Here is a 20,201-nt window from a genome sequence, read left to right on the forward strand (position 1 = left end):
ACACACAATTGGTCTTAAGAAGGGGTACTTTTATTGTATTGACCCGACGCGGCCTGTAAAAGCTTGCATTATGGGTCAGCAGCCCAACTGAATTTCTCTATCATGACTGACCAAAGCGATAGAGATTTAATAGTCTCCTGCAGCCTTTCTTCATATATTACCTAGGCAACTGACTTGGTCAACACTTGCAAACACTTCAGAGCAGTCAGTGAGCTTCTTTACAACCAGAGAAAAGTAACAAAAGCTTGATAGTCTTTGTGCGTAAATTTATATTATATACATGTTTAGTTGGCTTTAGATATTAAATTAAAAAAAAAAAAAAAAGCAGGCATTGGAAAGTGCAAGGCTTGGTCTTTTGCAAAATAGAGCTGCTTCAACTTTTCATTAACATGGCGGAATATACAAATTTATATGCATAAATAAATGAGTGCTCAGATTTTGCATATTACCTTCTGGAAAAGCTCACAACCAGCTTTTATTTTCAGCTTTGAAGAGAAACTCAACATGGGAACCCTGAGACAGCTGAAACTTCATTTTTTGGTTTTCTAGCAGGTGGGTTTTTGAGTCTGTTCTCAGGAGAGCACACACAATGCTTGCCTGAGGTTTTATGGCTCAAAAGTTTTGCGTCTCTCCTCTGGGAGTCTGCATTGCAAGCAGGGCTGGCTGACCCAACCATTAGAGAAAACTTGGCAGTTATTTGGGGCAGTAGCTGCATTACCCAAGAAAGACTCAGAGGAGTGGAGGCCCATCCTGGATTTCAAACACATCAACGTGGCTCTGAGAGTTCCTAGGTTCCAGATGGAGACCGTTTGGCCTGTCATTGCAGCTGTAGAACCAGGAGAGTTTCTGGCTGCCCTAGATTTGACGGAAGCTTAGCTTCACATCCCAATCTTCACAGAACACAAAGTTCCTCAGATTCCATGTGTTGGAGAATCACTATCAATACTTAGCGCTTCCCTTTGGGCTGGCAACAGTGCCCTGAACTTAAACCGAGGTTATGGTAGTGGTTGCCGCTCATCTCCACAGAGCTGGTTGGCAAGTGCACCTGTACTTAAATGATTGGCTCATCAGAGCCTTGTCCCAAATGGAAGGAGAAAATGTGATAGCAGCAGTTGTGGAGGTGTTATAGAGTTTGGGATGGATTGTGAGCTTTCAAAAGAGCCAACTAATTCTGACACAGTCCCTGGAATATCTGGGGGTCTTATTTAACACTGCAGAAGGCTGAGTCATTCTTTCAGAAGCACACAGACAGAAGCTTCGGGTTCAAATTATAGACCTACTGGCCAAGCCAGTACCTACTGCATGGCATTACCTTCAAGTCCTTGGATCAATGGTGGCCACGGTAGAGGTGGTGCCCTGGGTGAAGGTGCACATGCACCCCCTCCAGGATGCCCTATGTTGCTGGTTTACCTCCGAGAGACTTCCTGTAAGTTCTGCTCCCCTAGACGGTGGCAGCCAGACACAGCATGAGCTGGTGGTTCTGTCCACAGTCTCTAGCAAAGGGGATCCTGCTCCGGATCGCGTCATGGATTGTCCTAATGATGAATGCCAGTTTGTTTGGCTGGGGAGGCTCATTTCAATGGTCACCCAGTTTAAGGCTATTAACAGGCTGGACCTATGAGCAGTTTGTCTGGTGCTGCACTGATTACAGTCTTTGCTGGAGGGCAAAGCAGTCAATCTTCTCCAAAAATGCCACTGCAGTGGCCTATGTCAACAGGCAAGGAGACACCAGGAATGCTCCGCTCTTGAGGAGAAACACACCTGCAGGTGATCTCTTTGGTGCATGTGGCCAGAGTGGAAAATGTTCAAATGGATTATCTTAGCAGAAGGACATTAGACCTGGGAGAGCGGTCATTGTCCCTGAAAGCGTTCTAGGCCATTGTGAGAAAATGGAGTTGTCCGATGTTCAACTTCATGCCGATTGCAAAGAACAAAAAGGCAAATCGGTTCTTCAGCTGAAGATACGAACCTGGAAATTCAGGGCTAGATGCCCTGGTTCAACCATGGCCAGAGACCAGGGTACTGTATGTGTTTCCCCCTGGCCCATGATAGACTGGGTGATCTGCCAAATAGCACATCACACAGAAACAGTAGTTCTTGTAGCACCAAGTTGGCCCAGGCACCCATGATATGCAGACCTCATACGACTACAAAAGGAGCAAAATTTCAGACTCCAGGTACATCCAGACTTGCTCTCGCAGGGGCTGATTGTCCTAGAAAATCCGGGATGCTTTGGTCTTATAGCATGGCTCTTGAGCACACAGCACTTGTCCATAAAGGATACTCAGAAGTAGTCATTGCTACTCCTTAGAACCAAAAAGCCAACAATGGTTTTAGTGTATGCTAAGGCATGGGAGACATTTCAGTGCTGGTGCAACAGACAAAAGTTAGAGCCTGGCAATGCTCCAATCTAATTTGTACTGGCATTCCTTCAACAGAGAAGGTATTGGCAGTGGCATCCCTTAGAGTTCAAGTAGCAGGGCTCTCATTTTTCCAGGGCTGAGAGAAGAGAGCTTTGTTAGTGACCTATGCAGACATAGGTTCTTGGGTACCCTGAGACTATAGTTCATGATTTGAGATCTGTTTCCATCTTGGAATCTTAATATACCGTATTTTTTGCTTCATAAGATGTACTTTTTTCCACCCAAAATTGGGTGGAAATTTTGGTGCGTCTTACACCCCCAACCACCCCGTCGTACCTTTTTAAAATGTCCCACTCGGGGGTATGCGGGCTGACTGCTGCCCGCCCCCGCTGTGGCTACCCGCCCGCCTGCCTGCCGCCACTACTCCTGCTCCATGCTCGTCGTCATTGCAGTGCAACTCCAGGAAGGGAAGAGAAGGGCCAGTGTGCAGCAATTGTACGTCGCCAGCCCACAAGCTTCCCCCCGACGTCAGAACTGACATCGGGGGAAGGCTTGTGGGCCAGCGACGTGAAATTGCGTGCACACTGGCCCTTACCTTCCTGGAGTTGGTGGCAGTAGACCGGGGCTAGAGAAGGAGGAATCGGCGGAGGGTAGGCAGGCTTTGGCGCAGTAGGGAGGGAGGAAGGCAGGCTCCGGCACGGCAGGGAAGACAAAGGCAGGGAAGACAAAGGCAGGGAGGGGGAGGGGGCACAAACTCGGGACATGGGAGGGAGGGAGATTGAAGAACAGAGGCTGCAAGGGGGAGAGGGCACGAACTTGGGACATGGGAGGGAGGTAGGAAGAAGAACAAAGGCTGGAAGGCAGTGAGGTGGAGGGGGCACGAACTTGGAACATAGGAGGGAGGGAATAGAAAGGGATAATTGTTGGGCCTGAGTGAAGAAAGGAAGGAAGAAAGAAAGGAAGGAAGGAGACTTATGAAATCACCAGACAACAAAGGTAAGAAAAATGATTTTATTTTCAATTTAGTGATCAAAATGTTTCAGTTTTGAGAATTTATATCTGCTATGTGTATTGTGTGTATATGAAAAATGATAGGAACAGCCTGGCAGGGAAGGGGAGATAGGGTGCAGCTTGGCAGAGAGTGTAGGGGGCTGGGTACAGAGCCTGGTATATATTAGTACACAATTTAGTTCTGAATCTAGGGTGCGTCTTAATGGAGCGAAAAATACAGTAGTTTTAGACTGGGATTCAGCAGAGCTCCATATGAGCCCTTACAGGAGGCCTCCTTCATGGATCTATCGGTCAAAGCATTCTTCTTGGTGGCAATTACTTCTGCCAGGAGGGTTTCAGAATTGCAGGCACTGTCGTGCTGGGAGCCATTCCTCAGGGTCATCGATCGCTGTTGCAGAATCGGCCCAAAAATCGGCCCACAGCAACCTGCACAGTCTTAGCAACCGTGTTTTGTGCATCTAACCCTTTGTCCTTAAGCTCTTTTGCCAGCTGTTTGGCACTCATAGATGGGGTGTTTGCTTTGAAATGTATTATATCTCCTCCTCCGATGCAAAGCATGATACTTAGAGCCTAAGTCAGGGGTGGGCAACTCCGGTCCTGGAGGGCTGGAATCTAGTAGGGTTTTCATTTCATTGCGGAAATCCTGAAAACCCGACTGGATTCCGGCCCTCCAGGACCGGAGTTGCCCACCCCTGACCTAAGTCGTAGAGAAGGAGGACATGGCCTGAGGCTGAGGTATTGTATTTCCACTGTCCTCTTACAGCTTTTGCTTTGTGGTTTGCATATTTTACAACCCCTTTTATCAAGCTGCGCTAAAGTTTTTTAGTGCGGGTCGGCAAAGTAAGTGCTTTAAGGCTCATAGAAATTCTATGAGCATTTACTGTGCCGGCCCACAGTAAAAATCTCTAGTGCAGCTTGATAAAAGGAGCCGTGTTAGGTATTTATTATGTACCTGAGACAATGACATGCCCCGAGTCGATGGGAGTTGAACTCGCAAGTTCAAGGTGCTGGAGCAGCTGCTGTAACCACTAGGCTACTCCACTCCTGGGTAAGAGAGAAGTGAATTAGAAGAGGGCCTTTATCACTGCTGCTCTGCTACAACCACCTCTGCTATTGTGGCTACTGTGGGTCTTGGTCTTCCATGGTATTTTCTCACCAGGAAGGGCAAGATTTTGAGTCCCTTTCTGTAACCATTCAATTGTGGGAGACTAGAGCACTGCTCATAATATAAGGAGACAAAGGCAGCGGAATGCTGTCTGGTTTTGGAGGGGGAGGGGAGGAGTTCCACCCTAGCCCCAGCGGAATCCTGGGGCACGGCCCGTTGTCAGCTCCTGACTCCATCTCCTACCGCCTTCTGGCATTCTACTTTCCAAGATTCCAAGTTTATTTATAATTTGATAGACCGGATATCAACAAGTATCTGGTCAGTGTACAAAGCTAAAATTTCTAATTTAAAATAAAGAAAGAAAGAAAAAAAAAGAAAGAAAGAAAGAAAGGGTGGGGGGAGTGACTTGACAAAGGCGATTAGGAAGGGGAGGGTTGTTACATAAGGTAATAGGGGAAGGAAGATAAAGGGTAGAGAATGACACGGTGACAAAATTCATCACCGTTCCCGTCCCCACGGGAAATAATCCCATGTCATTTTTTAGTGTCTATCTCAGCCTCTGTCCTTCTACACCAGCATTCTTCAAAGCAAAGCTTGAGGGTCAGTGGTTGTGGCCATTCATACTCTGATTCTTCCCTCTCTCCTTAAAGAATGACATGAAGATTGTTTACCGCGGTTATCCGCGGGGACGGGAATGGTGATGAATTTTGTCACTGTGTCATTCTCTAATAAAGGGTTCTGGGGCCACCATTGACTGCCAATTTTTGTGGCCTCCCCTGTTCCAACGCCTATGCAAGGAGATATATACAAAACAAGTTTGTTGTGATCGTGTTTTCATTGACAAGCAAAAGGCCACAAGATGGCAGTTGAATACTGGGAACTAGTTTACTGCTTTTCATGCTCTTTGAAACAGAGGTTGGAAGAAACCATATCTACTTGTCTTAGGGCTACATTTATAATTTTATAGTTTATTTATTTATAGTCCGCTTTTTACAAAGTGGATCACAAAATCACATACCTAATATACATAACAAACATCCATGCAAAATCAGACAACAAAACGTACATCCTTCTCCACTACAATATACACTGTTACCCCTACAGCTACTCGTCTTTCTCTAGGGAAAGCCTAATAGAACATCACAGAAGTGTCTTAAGTAGTCAGGTGGGTGGGCTAGTGAACCATAGAGAGGAGGAGCCAGGCCCATAAACCACTCTTAACCACATTTATGGTGGAAAGTGTGAGTCGTAAGAACATAAAAATTGCCGCTGCTGGGTCAGACCAGTGGTCCATTGTGCCCAGCAGTCCGCTCCTGCGGCAGCCCCCAGGTCAAAGACCAGTGCTCTAAATGAGTCCAGCCTCACCTGTGTACGTTCCAGTTTAGCAGGAGCTTGTCTTTGTCTTGAATCTGTGTTGGGTGTTTTTCCCTATAACAGACTCCGGAAGAGCATTCCAGTTTTTTACCACTCTCTGGGTGAAGAAGAACTTCCTTACGTTTGTATGGAATCTATCCCCTTTCAACTTTAGAGAGTGCCCTCTTGTTCTCCCTACCTTGGAGAGGGTGAACAATCTGTCTTTTCCCTTCAGTATTTTGAATGTTTCGATCATGTTCCCTCTCAAACTCCTCTTTTCAAGGGAGAAGAGGCCCAGTTTCTCCACTGTATGACAAATCCTCCAGCCCCTTAACCATTTTGGTCACTCTTCTCTAGAACCTTTTGAGCAGTACTGTGTCCTTCTTCATATACGGCGACTAGTGCTGGACGCAGTACTCCAGGTGATGGAGCACCATGGCCCGGTACAGCGGTATGATAACCTCCTCCGATCTTTTCATGATCCCCTTCTTAATAATTGCCCTTTTTGCCGCCGCCGCACATTGCGCGGACGGCTTCATCGACTTGTCGATCAGAACTCCCAAGTCCCTTTCCTGGAAGGACTCTCCAAGTACCACCCCAGACATCCTGTATTCGTGCATGAGATTTTTGTTACCGACATGCATCACTTTACACTTAACCACGTTGAACCTCATTTGCCATGTCGATGCCCATTTCCCTAATATACTGCCATATAGGTGCTACCTGCAGACATAAGGGCTATTGGATTGGTGGACAAGTGGGTATAGTAAGGTTTTTTTTGTGTGTTTTCTTGGGGGATGGAGGGGGTGGAGGGCTCACCATACATTATAAGGGGGTTATGATGAGGTGTACTTCTGGCACTGTTTATGTGAAGGTCACAGCAGTGCCTTCTAATGTGCCCCAATGTTCTTCTGTTGGTATGTCTGTGTTGCCAGTCCATTAGAAAGCTGGCATTTCCCATGTCCAAATAGGCTTCATTTAGATAAACATAAGAACATAAGAACATAAGCAGTGCCTCCGCCGGGTCAGACCATAGGTCCATCCTGCCCAGCAGTCCGCTCCCGCGGCGGCCCAAACAGGTCACGACCTGTCTGAATCACCAGAAGGGGCCCCCTTGCCACCTTGGTTTCCCATTGAGTCCTATCTTCCCATCGAAGTCCTAACCCTCCGGTCCTGCACATGCACGACCTGGTTGGGTTTCTCCCAGCACCTGTCTCAGTATCCCACGATCCCTTTATCCCTCAGGAATCCGTCCAATCCCTGTTTGAATCCCTGTACCGTACTCTGCCTGATCACTTCCTCCGGTAGCGTATTCCAAGTGTCCACGACCCTTTGGTTGAAAAAAAACTTCCTTGCATTTGTTTTGAACCTATCTCCCTTCAGTTTTTCCGAATGCCCCCTCGTACCTGTTGACCCCTTCAGCCTGAAGAATCTGTCCCTATCCACCCTCTCTATGCCCCTCATGATCTTGAAGGTCTCTATCATATCTCCCCTGAGCCTCCTTTTTTCCAGAGAGAAGAGCCCCAGACTATCCAACCTCTCGGCGTATGGGCAGTGTTCCAGCCCTCTTACCAGTTTCGTTGCTCTCCTTTGGACTCTCTCAAGTACCGCCATGTCCTTCTTGAGGTACGGCGACCAATATTGAACGCAGTATTCCAGATGTGGACGCACCATCGCTCGATACAATGGCATGATGACTTCCCGCGTCCTGGTTGTTATGCCCCTCTTTATGATGCCCAGCATCCTGTTGGCTTTTTTCGAGGCTGCTGCGCACTGTGCAGATGGCTTCAGTGATGCATCCACCAGCACACCCAAGTCTCTCTCAAGACTGCTGTCTCCCAACAATGCCCCCCCCCCCAATTTGTAGTCGAACAACGGGTTCTTTTTCCCTATATGCATGACCTTGCATTTTTCCACGTTAAAGCGCATTTGCCATTTGTTTGCCCAGTCTTCCAGCTTGCCCAGGTCCCTTTGTCAGTGTCCTTAGACCTAGGTCTTTAGGTGGAATAGTTAGGTAGGTGACAAAGCATTATGTACATACAAAATGTTGAAGACCGTTCGTTTTGTTGTGGAAGCTGCTTCCTTGTTCCTTACTCGACTTTGGTATTCTTTGTTTACTTCTGATGTTTTGCTGTTCTCAACAATAAAATCGTTTGAACCTAAATGAAAAAAAAAAAAAGTCATGGGATAAGAGACAATGTTTTTTTGTGGACTGGAAACTGGTTAAAAGATAGAAAACAGAATGTAAATGACCAGTTTTCTCAATGGAAGAAGGCGAATAGTGGAGTGCTGTACTGGGACTGGTGCTTTTTAGCATATTTATAAATGATCTGGAATTGGGAACGATGAGTCAGATGATCAGATTTGCAGATCACACAAAATAACTCAAAGCTGTGAAATTGCACTTGAACCAAATGAAATTGCAGGAGGATCATGGGAAGTTATATATAAGACTGGGCATCCAAATAGCAGATGAAATTTTTTTTTTTTTTTTAAACTAATCTGTGGTAGAGGTTTCTACTGCAGCGTGGAGGGATAAATGCTCCGATACTCATAGAATTCCTCTTCTGCGGTAAAGTGAGAGGGTTGGAGTAAAAGGCCAATACTCAGACTGGCAATGGGTCACGAGCGGAGTTCCTCAGGGGTCAGTGCTGGGACCTCTACTGTTCAATATATTTATTAACGATCTGGAGGCAGGGACAAAATGTGAGGTTATCAAATTTGCTGACGACACCAAACTCTGCAGCAGGGTTAGAAACACGGAAGACTGTGAAGACCTGCAAAGGGACCTAACGAAACTGGAAGACTGGGCAAAAAGGTGGCAAATGAGTTTTAACGTAGAAAAATGCAAGGTCATGCATGTAGGGAAAAAGAACCCGATGTTCAGCTACAAAATGGGGGGAACACTGCTAGGGGTGAGTAACCTTGAAAGGGACCTGGGGGTGATGGTCGACACATCACTGAAACCATCGGCGCAATGTGCGACAGCCTCAAAGAAAGCAAACAGAATGCTGGGCATCATCAAAAAAGGTATTACAACCAGGACGAAGGAAGTCATCATGCCGCTGTATCGCGCAATGGTGCGCCCGCACCTGGAGTACTGTGTTCAATACTGGTCACCGTACCTCAAGAAGGACATGGCGGTACTCGAGGGAGTGCAGAGGAGGGCGACTAAACTAATAAATGGTATGGAAAATTTTTCATACGCTGACAGGTTAAAAATGCTGGGGCTGTTCTCCCTGGAGAAGAGGAGACTTAGAGGGGACATGATAGAAACCTTCAAAATCCTTAAGGGCATAGAGAGAGTAAATAAGGACAGATTCTTCAAACTGAGGGGAGCCACAAGCACTAGGGGTCACTCGGAGAAATTGAAAGGGGACAGGTTTAGAACAAATGCTAGAAAATTCTTTTTTACGCAGAGGGTGGTGGACACATGGAACGCGCTTCCGGAGGAAGTGATAGGCCAAAACTCTGTACAGGGGTTCAAGAAGGGTTTGGATAGGTTCCTGGAGGATAAAGGGATAGAGGGGTACAGATAGAACTTGAGGTAGGTTATAAAAGTGGTCAGAAACCACTTCACAGGTCGCAGACCTGATGGGCCGCCGCGGGAGCGGACCGCTGGGCGAGATGGACCTCGGTCTGACCCAGTGGAGGCAACTTCTTATGTTCTTATGTTCTTATCTTATTGTGGACAAGTTTAAAGTAATGCATATTGAGAAAACTAACCCAAATTATAGCTCCGAGATGCTAAGTTCCGCTTTAGGAATCGCCACAAGGAAAAGGATTTAGGGGGTCAATATGGACAAAACATTGAAATCTTCTGCAAACAAATATTTGGAATTATTAGAAAAGGAATAAAAGAGGGAATATTGCAGTATAATGTTTCTGTATCATTCCATGGTGAGATATCTTGAGTATTGTGTGCAAAGATGATCCCCAAAATTTCATATGCAGGTTTGGATAATTTCTTGGAGGAAAAGTCCTTAGTCTGTTGTTGAGAAAGACACGGGGGAAGCCGCTGCTTGCCCTAGATCGGTAAGGACCTGATTGTCCACCGTGAGAATGGGCTATCGGGCTAGATGGACCATTGGTCTGACCCAGTAGGCTATTCTTATGTTCTTATGTCCTGTGAATAGGAGTTATGTCAGAGGGAAGGCACGGGGCTGGCATGAGCAGCAAGCAGGAGTTCCTGCTCCCTGTCAGGAAGAATGGAGGCATTTAAATGCACTCCCCTGGTACCTCCTAAGAGACCCTCTGTCCAATCTTATCTTAAATTTAGGAAATTATTGAAAACTTACCTATTCGATAAGCAAGAATGTTAATTTTTAACAGTATAATAACGATGGTGTATTTTAATTAGGTATTCACATTTTAACTGAATTGTATTTTTTTTTTTTAATTGATGTTGTATTTAAATTAGGTACAAACGTTAAGGCAGAAAATGAGTCAGTAGGTTCTGAGAGTGATATTCTGAAGATTAGAAAATTGTGTGAGCACAAGGCGATAAATAGAATATTTTATATGTATAAAATTTTTTGTGAAACGGGATATCCTCAGTGTGAGAGGTCAGCGAAGGGAGGAGAACCTCCAGCGCTTTGAACAGCAAGGCAAAGGCTCAACAAATCCCTACCAGCACACCATCATCGGATACCTCACAGTGTAATAAATAATGATAATAATCACACAAATGAAATCAAGCAGAAAAACCACTCTAAGAACCCCCCAGCCAACTCCCACAGTAAACTCAGACTTAGCTTGGATTAGATGAGAACAATTTCCTTTGGTTTAACAGGAAAGTCCAGGGAATCACCAATTCAAAGATCCACTTATGGCAGGGTTCAACCAAGCCCGGTTTCGGTAACTCAGCGTCCCTTCATCAGGAACCCATCGGTACTGAATCGCTGAAAAAAATCAGTGGCCACGCAGATGAATAATCCAAGCTGGCTAGGAGGAGGGTGGAGCATGTTTTTTGAATTGTATTTCTTCACTGAAATGTCTCAGTTTCTCGTGTTGTAATCCGCCCACAACTACTGGCAGGGCGATATACATGAAAATAAATTATTATTATGCTAGGCTGCTATGTGGCACCCCTGCCAAGATGGCACCCGAAGCGTTCCACCTACTATACCACTGCTAATTCAAAAGATCTCAAATAACTCCCCCTCTTGATGGTTCCTGAGCCAGCTACTCCATAAAAGGAAACAGAATTTTCTTTGCTGGAGCTTTGGCCACCTTAAATCTCAAGAGAGTTTGCTGAAATCATGAATTTCTGTGCTGCAGTTGCTTCATCACTAAAACCTTGCACACAGTTTCAAGTTCCATGAGTTTCCCTTGGCACGGTGCAGGCACATTTCAGCAGTCCAAATTAGCACAGCACACGCCAATTGCATAACTTCCATCTGACATCTGGTTAGTTCCACAGCTCCACGCTGGAACCATACATGCAAATTTCATGCCCGTAGAAAGATACCATACGCACAATATTCTTGGTCTTCATATAAAACATTTTGTCGAATATTGCACTGTGTGTGTGTGGCATGCCTTCTTTTACCAGTAGGCTGAAGAATGAGCCTAGATTGTAGCAGTACATTGTAAACCCATAATTATTTTGCGTTAGCTTCAAGAATGCCACCATGACCAGCTATGTTAAATCTAACACCACATCTAGAATTACAACTGGTTTAAGCAGTTTAGCGATGGGCCAAACACATGGTCTACAGAAGCCTTTAAAGCAGCAAAGGCGGTGGGAGGAGGAGGAATCTTGTTTGAGGAATGAGGAAAGACTAAAAAGGTTAGGGCTCTTCAGCTTGGAAAAGAGACGGCTGAGGGGAGTTATGATTGAAGTCTACAAAATTCTGAGTGGAGTAGAACGGGTACAAGTGGATCGATTTTTCACTCCATCAAAAATTACAAAGGCTAGGGGACACTTGAAGTTACAGGGAAATATTTTTAAAACCAATAGGAGGAATATTTTTTTCACTCGGAGAATAGTTAAGCTCTGGAATGCGTTGCCAGAGGATGTGGTAAGAGCGGATAGCGTAGCTGGTTTAAGAAAGGTTTGGACAAGTTCCTGGAGGAAAAGCCTATAGTCTGTTATTGAGAGAGACACAGGGGAAACCACTGCTTGTCCAGTATTGGTAGCATAGAATATTGCTACTCCTTGGGGTTTGGCCAGGTACTAGGGACCTGGATTGTCCACTGTGAGAACGGGCTACCTGGCTTGATAGACCATTGGTCTGACCCAGTAAGGCTATTGTTATGTTCTTAGATTCTGTGTCTGAGTATCTGCTAAACACAGGAAGCATAAAAACCAGCCTTGTGGGCAGAGACATAGTAAGGGGGGGTGGGGGGAGCAGACTGCCCTGGGTGCTGTCTTGGAGGGGGAACTGGCACCTCTCCTCCTCTCCGCCCGTCCTTCACTGTCCCTATCCTCCTGCTTGTACTGGCTTTGGATCTCCCTCTGAAGTCACTTCCTGGTCCAGGAAGTGACATCAGAGGGAGAGATGAGGCTGGTATGGGCAGCAGGTTGGAGATATTGCTCGTTCCAGGTGGAGGCAGGGAAGGAGGAGAGAGGGCAGAGAAGATGGCAGGGGTGGGCACCTCCTACTCTATGTCACTGCCTGTGGGTGCCAGTGGGTGTTCAGTACTTCCCATTATTGAGGAAGCTCCTTCATTGTGTTCAGGGGAGGGGCAATTTGTATTCCATGTGGCATCCCCATACACAAATCATTTTGAAATGTTGGTGCCTATGACAGGAAGAAGGAGCATTTGAAGATGTGCTACGTCATATTCAAATTGATTTGAATGGTCAGGAGAGGCTCCTAGATGGTTAAGTCACTTGTGTAGGGCTGTCCACTGATATTCACAGCTGACTGCCTTTAGGAGGCTGGCTATTTTCTGGGTGGGCTAGGGGTGGAGTCAGCACTTAACCTCTAAATTAAGTGGCCAGATCGGACCGCAGAAAACTCAGTCCTATCTTTATGTGGCATCACTTAGGTGGTTAAGAGCTGAATATTGTATTTACTATAACCACCTAAGAGACAGCCAGTTGCATAAACCTAAGTATTTAATGCCGGTGAGCAGACATGGCCCAGGACTGAATATCAAGCAATAAGGGGGAAAGGGATTGGGACTTATGTACCACTGTTTTGTAGTTTTTACAACCACACTCAAAGCGGTTACATACAGGTACTTCAAGCATTTTCCCTACCTGTCCAGGTGGGCTCACATTCTGTCTAATGTACCCTATGGAAATGACGAACTATTAGATCTTACTTTGAATTTGCTGCTTTTAGATTATTGGTTTAATCGCTTTTATTAATAATAATAACAGTTTATATACCGCAGGACTGTGAAGTTCTATGCGGTTTACAATGATTAGAAATGTTACAGATTGAATGAATAAACAAAGTATAGATTTAGCGACAGGTGGTTCTTGCGCTTGGTTGTTAAGGACTAAGATTGAATAGGTTGGTTTCCTAAGTATTTCCTGAATTCTCCATTAAGTCTCCTTGATTGTTATAATATCATTTATTTGACATTTACTAAGAAAGAGTTAGCGAGACTTGTACTGATACAGAACACGGCGGTTAGGATGATTTATGGCCTGAAGAAATACGATCACGTATCGACTTTTTTCTGTGCGTTACACTGGCTGCCTATGTATTGTTTAAGTTGGGCTGCTTCTGCTACAAAGGCCTCTACGCCACAGCCCCTCTATACTTGGTTCATAGATTTGCCCTGGCGTCATACAGACATAGTAGAAGAACCCATCCTTTGTTTAACTCTCCTTCAATCCGGGGTTGTAAAAGTATAAAATTTCTCAAACACACTTTGGCATCCCAAGCAAAGAATTTCGAGGTTTGCTGCTAGCAGCTCACTCTTGAAAACCTATTTATTCTCTAAATACCTGACCAACTAACTCTTTTCATCCCATGAATGATGATTTTCTTTAGTAATTTTTTGTAAACCGCGTTGAACTAATGGTTACGCGGTCAACAAGCACAATGTTATGTTCTGACTTGCAGTTGTGAAAACTGAGGATTCCCACTCACCGTTATTATCATTTTTATTATTTTTTTCTCATGTGAGTTGATCGGTGTGATTCCTCTGTGTCAATGCACTCCACATTTCATGTAGAAATTCTCAGTATATCTATAGCTTTATTTCATTGGAAAACTTTTTTTCCAGACAGATGAAGTCGACGTTAATACAGCAGGTACTTCCTTCTGATACAGCATCAATCATGTTATAAACTGTGAGATTTTTTTTGCTCATATCACAGATTTGGTGTCATGGGCATTCAATTAGATAATTTCTTGAGCGTGGAGCATCAAGTTAATCTGGTTAGGAAAAAAAATAATTTTTTCTTTTAAGGAAATTATGGGTAGTTCAGAAATATTTTGATAAGTCAGTTTTTGTACTTGTGGTTCAATTGCTTATTTTTTTCCAGATAGACTACTGTAATATTGTTTATTTAGGATGTGCTAAAGGGTTGTTGAAAAGATTACAGTAAGGGTCTAGACTGGAGGAAGGAGTCCTTAACATCATAATAGCTCTCTGGTACGTAATGTTACCGAAGTAAAGAAAGGTCTCATTAGGAAATCTTGTCCACAAACCTTTACACCTAATTGAGCTTTAATCCCCCCAACAAAAACAAGCATGAAACCAAGAAACCAAACCCAAACAAACAGAAAAAGAGAGATGGACTGTATTTGGTTTTAAAACTTACAAGAGAACATTGTTTTATTTATTGATTTTTAAAATTTCTATACTGTTTTTTTCCCCAAAACGGTTTACAAAAAGTTACATACATAAAATATTATTTAAAAAATCAGAACAAGATAGGAACAAAAACAGACAGATTCAATCTTTCCATAAGGTCAATTGTTCAAAGAAATGCATCTATAAATAGTTGTGTTTTTAACATATTCTGTAATATATTTATGTATGCACTATTTTAAGTTTAAAAATGAATAAAGAATTATAAACACCCCCCCCACACACACACACACACATTTTCCTAAATGAATTCCTGTCTCTACATTTTCGAATTTGAATTAATATGTGCAAAATAAATCTTAACAGTGTGAGCTTGGAGGTTGGAATTTCAAAAGAAGATAATCTATTCAGGCTAAAGTTAGTCTCTAGTACCAAAATGCAATGTTGTAACCCTTATTTGGCAGCTTTAAAAACGTGCATGTTCTGCAAGGGGAGATCGTGCCTAACGAACTTATTGCACTTCTTTGAGGGAATTAACAAACGGATGGACAGAGGAGACCCCATAGACATCATATATCTAGATTTCCAAAAAGCCTTTGAGAAGGTACCCCATGAATGCCTGCTTCGGAAACTGAAGAACCATGGGGTGGAAGGAGATGTACATAGATGGATCAGAAACTGGTTGGTGGATAGGAAACAGAGGGTAGGAGTGAAGGGCCACTACTCGGACTGGAGGAGGGTCACGAGTGGTGTTCCGCAGGGCTCGGTGCTCGGACCACTGCTATTTAATATATTTATAAATGATCTAGAAACAGGGACGAAGTGCGAGATAATAAAATTCGCGGACGACACCAAACTATTTAGTGGAGCTTAGACTAAAGAGGACTGCGAAGAATTGCAAAGGGACTTGAACAAACTAGGGGAATGGGCGACAAGATGGCAGATGAAGTTCAATGTTGAGAAATGTAAAGTACTACATGTGGGAAGCAGAAACCCGAGGTACAACTATACGATGGGAGGGATGTAATTGAAGGAGAGTACCCAAGAAAGGAACTTGGGGGTAATGGTGGACATGACAATGAAGCCGATGGCAAAGTGCGCAGCGGCCGCTAAAAGAGCGAATAGAATGCTAGGTATAATCAAGAAGGGTATTACTACCAGATCAAAAGAAGTTATCCTGCCATTGTATTGGGCAATGGTGCATCTGGAGTACTGCGTCCAATATTAAGAGTACTGCGTCTGGGTACTGCGTCCAATATTAAGAAGGATATGGCGATACTTGAGAGGGTTCAGAGGAGAGTGACAAGTCTGATAAAAGGTATGGAAAACCTTTCATACGCTGAGAGATTGGAAAAACTGGGACTCTTTTCCCTGGAGAAGAGGAGACTTAGAGGGGATATGATAGAGACTTACAAGATCATGAAGGGCATAGAAAATATAAAAGAACAAGAGGGCATTCGGAAAAGTTGAAAGGGGACAGGTTCAAAACGAATGCTAGGAAGTTTTTCTTTACCCAAAGTGTGGTGGACACCTGGAATGCGCTTCCACAGAGTGTAATAGGGCAGAGTATGGTACTGGGGTTCAAGAAAGGATTGGACAATTTCCTGCTGGAAAAGGGGATAGAGGGATATAGATAGAGGATTACTGCACAGGTTCTGCACCTGTTGGGCCGCCGTGTGAGCGGACTGCTGGGCATGATGGACCTCAGGTCTGACCCAGTGGAGGCATTGCACAGCGTCCCACACAAGCTTCTAATAAATAAACTGTATAAAGACCCATGAAAAGAAAATAAAAAATCCTCAGAATATTATTTGGAGAATATTCCAATCGTTGGCTATAAAAACCTTCCTAAACAAACTTTATTAAAATAATTGACTTTATGGAATTATAGATGTTATAGAAAAAAAGTTCCATAAATTAAATTATTTTTTATATTAATAAAGATTGCCTAAGAAATATTTTTTTTTAATATACGCCATTGATTGGAATATGGTAAACACCATGTTGTCCAAACAACTGATGTGAGATATGTGCAGGACATGCACGATAAACTCTGGGCTCACTGTCTTGCTGTATGCTAGGTTTGGGGGCTCGGGAGGGGGGGCAGAGGTGGCACAGAAACTAACATTGGCTCTTGGGCACTGGAGATCCTTGCTACGCCACAGGAGTGATCCAAAGGGGGTTGCCCCTTTGGTAGCTACCTAAAAAGCCACTAGCATCTACCAGGTCTCTGTTTGGAGCTGTTGGGAGCCTAGCTGCATATGAGAGAAGGAGATTAGGAAGGGGAGAGGGGTTGGTAAAAGGCAGGGGTTGTTCTGGGGTTCCTCTTGCATTTTTAGAATGATGTCCTATTTTAATCTTGACATTTCTGTATTATTTTCTATATTTCATGTTATTCATTTTGTTTTATTGTATTTGAAATAGCATATTTTATATCTGCTGTGAACCACTTGGGGCTGAACACTGAAGCAAGACATCCGATCTAATCGGGACTTCTTAATCGCAATTATCCAGTACCGGTTCAAGGTAATTTATAAAAACAAGAGGTCCATGCAGCACCACAGGGAAAAAGTTACATCATTCCATAGAGGAAGGTTACACTGTTACAAAGGGGGAAAGAGTTAACAGCACATTAGAAAGGAAGGTTACATTATTGCAAGAGGGGAAGTGGTTACATCACATTGAAGAGGACTGTTACATTGTAAGGGAGAGAGGGCAGAGTTATTGAGCTGACCTAAAAATAAAAAGTGGATTTTATTCAATAAAGAGCCTACCAAAAACAAAGGACCTCTTATACTAAGGTGCGCTAACCGTTAATTGCTTTGCGCACCTTAGTAAAAGAGGGAAAATCTGTCTTTACATATGGGGAACCCCATATAGTAAAAAAAAGAAAAGAAAACCCACATAGACATATATATTTTTTATTTATTTTATTTATTCCATTTTCTATACTGTTCTCCCAGGGGAGCTCAGAATGATCTACATGCATTTATTCAGGTATTCATGCATTTTCCCCGTCTGCCCTGGTGGGCTAACACTCTATCTAATGTACCTGGGGCAATGGGGGGATTAAGTGACTTGCCCAGGGTCACAAGGAGCAGTGTGGGTTTGAACCCACAAGCTCAGGGTGCTGAGGCTGTAGCTTTAACCACTGCGCTACTCTAGAAATCAAAGTGAGCCAAATATAGGATAATGAAGCCATTGTGACATCACTGATGAGGATGGCTCTTAGGCATTGGTGGAATGAGGCATTATGACATCACAATACCAGCTCTGGTTACCAGAGACAGAAACTTTTCCCTGTTTATTTATTCAGTTTTCTATACCATTCTCCCAGGGGAGCTCAGAACAGTTTACATGGATTTATTCAGGCCTTCAAGCATTTTTCCTCATCAGTCCTAGTGAGCTCACTATCTAATGTACCTGGGGCAATGGGGGGATTAAGTGACTTGCCCAGGGTCAGAAGGAGAAGCGTGGGTTTGAACCCCCAACCCCAGGGTGCTGAGGCTGTAGCTTTAACCACTGCGCCACACTCTCCCCCCCAAAACAAGCCCTAATCTACATAAATTGCAAATCTAAAGTGTAATCTTTTTGACATGTTTCCTTGGCACCTCCACTCTGTTCCATCATCTCTATTGGATTGCCAAGAAGGGAAAACCGATCCATAATTCCTGGGGGCTAACTTTTCACCACGCCCACTCACACACTGTAAACAGATGGGCTGACAGTGGGACGCAGGAGTGCATGGAGGTTTGAAAAGATTACATTGTTGAAATATATGTAGACGTTTCTCTCTACAATACATGCTGGAACCTGTAGACTCCAAAGGAAAGGGGTGCAAAGCTAGAAAATAATGCAGAATACGAGCAGCCGTTCAGCGAATGTAAGGGCTAATAGACCCCATTAAAAACTTGTGCATGCTGGTTTATTGGGGGGGGGGGGGGTTTCTGTGAAATTAACTAAGGGGTCCTTAGCACGTGTTAAATCGTTTAACGTGCCATAGTGAAAGGACCCCTAAATTTGAGAAAAGGGAATTTGAGTAGTGAAATATAAATGATAACATGTATTCCTTCCATGACGAAATATGAGTAATATGTAAATGATAGTGAAGACAGACATCATACTGGTCTACTCAACAAATTTCTCAGGCTGTGCACTGTCTTTATAGACTTTTAAGATTGTTACGTTTCATGTTTATTAAAATGTGATATAAACGCTTATAACATAGGGCTCCTTTTACTAGGAAATCTACAAAATAGAGCAGGAAAAAAATTATTTACAATGTCCAATGTGACACGGACAAGAGGACATGGACTGAAGCTGATGAGGGACAAGTCCAGGACAAATATCAGGAAGTTCTGCTTCACGCAACGAGTAGTGGACACCTGGAATGCTCTCTGAGGAGGTTATTGCGGAATCCACCATCCTAGGATTTAAAAGCAAACTAGATGCACATCTCCTTACGAGAGGCATAGAGGGATATGGGTGGACTTGATGGACAGAAGGTCTGATCCGGAGATGGCAGTTCTTATGTTCTTATAAGGTGTGCTAGCGTTTTTAGGACACGCTGCTGATTAGCACGTGCTAACCCCCATGCTACGCATAAAAACTAACACCAGCTCAATGGTGGCGTTAGCGTCTACTGCGTGCCTCGATTTAGCACATGCTAAAACCACCAGCGCAGCTTAGTAAAAGGAGCCCTTAGTTTCAAAGCGAATTACAAATATAAAAAGGGGCAACAGGAACATTTTCACACATATGTTAACAAAACTAGACAGACTTACTGACAACAGCGGGAGAAGGGGGGTGGAGGTCCAAAATGTTTAGGAAAAAGATAACAATGAAGGGTCACATAAAAGGGAGGGGCTAAAAGCAGAAGCAAAAATGTTTAAAAGCAAAAGACCTACAAAAATAAATGCGCTTGGTGAATTTTAATTTTTGAAAGCGTCTTTAAAGAGAAACGTTTTCCAAAACACTTTTTAAACTTATCGAGAGTGGATTCTCCTCTAATATATCCAGGCAAAGAATTCCATAATTGAGGCGCAGCTACTGAAAATATTTCTGCTCGTCTCGTGCCGATAACTTTAAGAGATGGTACCGAGAAAAGGTTTTGGTCAGAGGCCCGCAGAGTTCTGGATGGAGTATGAGGGATCAGCAACCTGTCCAAAAAGGTCGGCAGATTAGATTGGTGGATCTTACATGAAAGTAATGGTATTTTATAGGTAATACACTGGGGGAATTGGCAACCAATGAACATTTTTTAAAAGAGGTGTTACATGGTCGTACTTTTTTGAATTTGTTATGATTTTTATTGCAGTGTTTTGGATAAGTTGAAGTTTCCTTATTTGTTTTTGGGTGATGCCTTTTAGTAGAGAATTACAATAATTGAGTTTCAAAATAACCAGAGAGTGGATACGTATATTGAGTGCGTAATTGTCGCAGGTCTTGTGCTCTCCTTATGGATAGAGGCAGTGAGGAAGTTTTGTCTGTTTGCACTGAGAGGGCTTTATGAACAGTTGAAATTGCATTTCCCTGTGAAGTTTATTTTCTGGTAATTAACTTTTCTTTGTTTTGATTTGCAATTGCATATACACTTCTCCCTCCGGATTCGCAGGGGATAGGGGCAGAGCCAGATCGCGAATGATGAA

The 20,201-nt window shown here is 43.7% G+C and overlaps 1 protein-coding gene across 6 annotated transcripts in view; it reads left to right on the forward strand.

The window, feature by feature from the left end:
• The first annotated feature begins 315 nt into the window (after positions 1-315).
• Positions 316-20,201, forward strand: part of ATP8B4 (ATPase phospholipid transporting 8B4 (putative)) — a 363,870-nt gene continuing 343,984 nt past the window's right edge. For 3 of the 6 annotated variants that reach the window (XR_004536957.1, XR_004536958.1, XM_033920245.1), the window contains exons 1-2: positions 320-552; positions 16,978-17,079. The gene's annotated coding sequence lies outside the window, so the exon portion shown is untranslated. Of the gene's footprint in view, positions 553-16,977; positions 17,080-20,201 lie in introns of all 6 variants that reach the window. The other 3 variants (XM_033920249.1, XM_033920244.1, XM_033920241.1) reach the window with 3 other exon arrangements.

The sequence above is a fragment of the Geotrypetes seraphini genome, chromosome 14, assembly GCF_902459505.1.
Source record: "Geotrypetes seraphini chromosome 14, aGeoSer1.1, whole genome shotgun sequence".
Lineage (NCBI taxonomy): Eukaryota > Metazoa > Chordata > Amphibia > Gymnophiona > Dermophiidae > Geotrypetes > Geotrypetes seraphini.